Source organism: Berghia stephanieae, chromosome 8, assembly GCF_034508935.2.
Source record: "Berghia stephanieae isolate SIO BIC M18660-M18661 chromosome 8, UCSD_Bste_1.3, whole genome shotgun sequence".
Lineage (NCBI taxonomy): Eukaryota > Metazoa > Mollusca > Gastropoda > Nudibranchia > Aeolidiidae > Berghia > Berghia stephanieae.
The window spans coordinates 15,576,409-15,581,687 of NC_088367.1; positions in this window are offsets into that span (position 1 = coordinate 15,576,409).

Below are 5,279 nucleotides of genomic sequence, written 5' to 3' on the forward strand. Positions count from 1 at the left end.
AACCCATTACCGAGCTCTCTCTCTCTCTCTCTCTCTCTCTCTCTCTCTCTCTCTCTCTCTCTCTCTCTCTCTCTCTCTCTCTCTCTCTCTCTCTGAGTATAGATAGTATGCAGATGACGTCACTCAGGCCTTTGTTATTGTTTTTGCCATCCGCGTTTGTGAGTTGTTCTCACTAAACTGTATTAACCTGACTATAAACGTTCATGGTTACACAGAGTTTGTGTGTTGGTCCTTTATACTTCCGGATGGCAATGTTGTGAACTCCTTGGCCAAGCGCATTCTATCTATAAATTATGTGATCATCGTGAACTGAGTTAGTAAAGGTCACTATGAATGTGATCTACCCTCTCAAATCGAGGGTGAGACTTGGGCAGACAGGTGAATAATTCACAAGAATAGGTAATTTAACACTAAAATAATCAGAAATAAAATACGGTTTTTTTTTCGTACTGAAGGGAATGTTGCGGAATTATGCTCATCATCCTCAATAAATTATGAAGGACATCACCAAGTGCGGCTATGTGGTCTAGTGGTATGACACTCGCTTTCGGATCGGACGGTCCAGGGTTCGTGCCTCGCGCTCGGCGCAAATTGAGTCCTTGGAAAAGGCTCTTTACTCACATTCTCTCATCGTGCTCAGGTGTAAAATAAGTTAATAGCATTGTCTTTGTCCGCAAAATTGTAATATCGCCTAAAAGGCGTTATATCCCGTCCTACATGTTAAATGTCGCTGTTGACCAGGGACCCCCTGTAAAGCGCTTTGAGCACATTTAGTGGATATTGCGCTATATGAAAGCTCATTTTTTTAAAGCATCATGTTTTTGGCAATAGTTACATTTATGCGTATGGCCTCTTCAACGACGCGCCGGTTCCACTAGCCTGCCTGCTTCATCACAACCTAATAGGCCCCAATAGAGACAAGCAGATAAAATAGTGCTTCCCATCACCGCTTATATTATGAGGTATAGATAGTATGCGCTTGGCTAAGAAGCTCACAACATTGCCATCCGGAAGTGTAACGGACCAACACACAAAACTTGGTGTAACCATGAACGTTTATAGTCTGGTTAATACAGTTTAGGGAGAATTACTCATAGACGCGGATGGCAAAAACAATAACAAAGACTTGAATGACGTCAACTTCATACTATCTATAGATAGTATGATTTTGACGTCACTCAGGTATTTGTAAAGTACATTTAATTGAACCATTTTAGTGGATATTGCGCTATATTAATGCTCACGTTTTTTTTGTTTTGTTTTTTTTTTTTTTTGGAAAGATGTCGATACCGTTGAGTCGGCTGTAAAGGCGTGAAATCGGCGATTCTCACCAACAAGTGTGTAGATGGCGTTGTTTTCTTCAACCTGACATTTGTTTTTTTTCTTTAAAAATTTACACGTGACATTTATTTCTCTGAAGTTCGGGACGTTTCGTTCAGACCTACTAAACATTATACAAATATGTTCTTTGCTAGTTTGTTTTTAAGGGTTTTACGGCGCTTGCGACACATTTGGGTCATATCAGCGCCAGTACAAAGGAATAAAACGAGATAGTGAGGAGAAAAAAATCTAGAATTACAAGTAAAGATATCCGAGAAAAAGTAAGACAAAGAAGACTTGTTCAAATAGGTGTAGATTCCAAGAACACACTATCAGGTTACACGGTACTTTGAGATCACCTGAAAGTTTCATCCAGACACAAGCAGAGCACATCACTGATAGGAATACACTCAAATGTTAACAGAATATATCCAAAACAGAAAACATTAGTATCTATATACAACAGAAAGATGATTTACAAGGAAAAAAATTCATCCCCCAAAACAAATACTAATTATTTGACTGTTTCCCTCAAAGCTAAGGACTCAAGCAAGGGCCAGGACAAAACCAAGCAATCCCATTCCAAAACGAAAACAGATAACAAGTTGGAAAAACAGATATGGGGTAAGTGACCTTCTTGTCCACTAATGGAGGTCAAGAACCTCACCCAGAAATAAGTTCTTGTGGTGATTTCCACATCTACACTATATGTATATTATATTTCACTGGTTTTGTGCTTTCCAAATGCAAAGTGACAGTGAATAATTACTGAAGAATAACTGACCGCTGGCGCTCAACAATCACCCACTAATCGAATTGAGAAGAAGCATCAGAGGACGATAAGAATATTTCAAATATTTTATCGATTTATTTCAGCATATAAATATAAATCAAGCAATGAACGACATAAAGAAAATGAAATAATAATAATAATAATAATAATAATAATAATAATAATAATAATAATAATAATAATAATAATAATAATAATAATAATAATAATAATAATAATAAAAAATAATAAATCAATAAAAAAAAAACCAAACAGGCTCCATTCCATCCAAAGCCAGCATAATATTATGTGGGTATGAAAAAAATGACACCATAGCTTAATCATGATATCTTACAACCAGACGATGGTTTTTAAAAAATTGTTCAAAAGACACTTATGATTTCTTTTTTTTTTTTTAAGCGTTATCTATTTTATACCAACGTAGTCCTTCAAGTTGTAATTCGGAGCAATAAGGTCCGTGGAGCCAGAGTCTTTCCCGGTTTCTATAGCATGAAACATACAATAGCAACTGCTTGCTCGTTGCTACCCTTTTGTTTTGTTTTTAAGGGTTTTACGGCGCTTGCAACACATTGAGGTCATAATATCAGCGCCAGTAAAAAGGAAGAAAATGGGATAGTAAAAAGTTCTAGAATTACAATTAAAGCACCCAAGAAAAGGTAAGACAAAGGGTAATTTGTTCAAATAAGAAACAGATGTAGATTCCAAGAGCACACTATCAGTATTTAGTTTGAGATCACTAAAAGTCTCACCCAGACACAAGCACAGGTCCCCACTAAGAGGATCACATTCAAATGTTTTACAAATAATATATAATATAAAGAAAACATAGTGCATAACAGTACAGAGAGATGATTTACAAGGGGAAAAAAAATAATCTCCCAAAACTTACTATTCATTTGACTGTTTCCCTATCAGCCAGGGCATCCGGCCAGGACCAGGACGAAACCAAGTAATCTCATTCTAGGACAAAGACAGAAAGCAAGTTGGAAAACATATATAGGGGGATAGAAGACACAATAATACCTTCCAGCCCACTATGGGAGGTCAGGAACCCCACCCAGCTGTTACACTTTGAGAAAGACTAGCGTCCTATCCACCCGGTGTCTATAGCATGAAACATACAATAGCAACTGCTTGCTATACTACACTTTGAGATATATTAGCGTCCTACCCACTTTGAATAGGACGTTAGTCTATCGCAAAGTACTTTCCGTCAAATCATTCTGGCTCAGCTACTCAATCACTGCTGGGTGGACACGGGGGGGGGGGGGGGGGGGGGGGGAGGGGTCAGATAAAAATAAATCTTGACTTCCCCCGTATCGATCTCCATCCCATTGTTTGTGAACTGAGTGCTCTACCAACTGAACTATCGGGACCTAATGTTCAACCAACGTGATCCCAACTTGTTACAGAGGACCGAATCGAAAGCAAAGAACGAGGTTCAGCTTGAGGCAAGGCTATCACCCTGGCTTGAGGATAAAAGCTGACAAGTAGAAAACCATCTTAGTCTCTAATTCAAAATAATAACTTTAGTGGGGATTTTTTTGGGAGATGTTTTAAAGAAATATTAATTTATTATCAAATTTGACATACAATTTGATCTTACACAATAAATTTGTAATAATTTAGCTCTATCGGTCTTGTGACTCATTTAAATAGATTGTATAAACTTTTAAAAAAAAAAAAAAAAAAGACATATAAAGTATCTATAGAAGGTGGAGTCTTCCTTCTGCTCGCCGGTTTAAAAAAAAAGGAATAATGGTGAATGTATCCAAATTTTACGTCTACTTTGTGACTCACCGCCTCTAAAATGCATCATGCTTTATTATACATATACATATACATATATATATAATATATATATATTTATATATATATATATATATATATATATGTATATGTATATGTATAATATATACGTCGGTCGGAGTAGACCTTATTCCAAAATGGGATCTCTATAATGATCAGATAATATGTGTCATTTTTAGAAACTACATAGATATATTATTCAGTCTCCTCGATTAAACATTTAAACTTAACCCAAGTCTAATATTTTTGAGTGAAGAATGATTTTTTAGCACCTAAATCTAAATCACCCCGACCCTAATACCGTTTTGAAGCGGTCGGTCACGAAATATTAATTGACACAAATGATAACGATAAATAAAACATTGATAATGGTCAGATTAAAGGCTGTTTCTTTTTAACAATGACACGACCCTCATATCGTTTTGAAGCTTTTTTTTTTGTTTGTTTGTTGCTTTAGGTCTCTTCCAACACAATTGAGGTTATATGAGAGACCGCTGAAACAAAAAAAACAAGCAATCTAACAAAAATAGTACAAATGTAAATCAAAATCATAACCTAAAGATATCATAAGCTAAATTATAAATAACCAAGAACAAACAGGCAGAAGATTTATAGAAAAAAAATATCCCCTGTCAAAAATACAATCACAAACCAAAGAAGCGATCGGTCACGAATTATTAATTAACACAAATGATAATGATAAATATAACTTAGGACATTGATACTGGTCAGATCAGGGACGGCTGGTAATAATGGGCAGGGTGGGCAAATACCAGCCTGTTTTTTCAAGTTATATGCTGTATTACTAGGTCCGAAATAATCTAATTTAAATTAGATAATTTCAAAAGTTATTACTTAAACTTGATACTTCGTACTGAAATCAATTTGTGTGTAATTTTGATAGATTGCGAATCACCATGCACCCCGTAATACATAAACCAGGATACGCTCCTGTTCTTTTTATCAACCCCCCCCCCCCCCCCCCCCCCCCCCCTCAAACCACTCCACTCCGCCCACATCATCTCATCGTCTTGTCGCCTGACAGTGAACTCCGATTTTGCTGTCTGGCCTCTCTAGCACTAGGTCGGGCTAATTCAAATGAGCCCACCTTATAAACCAGTGAACACTAAATTAAATAGAGATTTTGGCAAACATACTTTTTCTTATTTATTGCCTTACTTGTGCTGGTACCATTGATGTAATGACATTGGGAAGGTTTCAGTATTGAATTTAATTTATTAATTTACTAATATATCAATTTAGTATTAACTTGTGTTGTTTTTATATATTTGTTTATCCATTTAAATTATTTCTTTTTTTTTTCTCGTTTTCCTTAGTGCTTCTCAAAACTCATTTA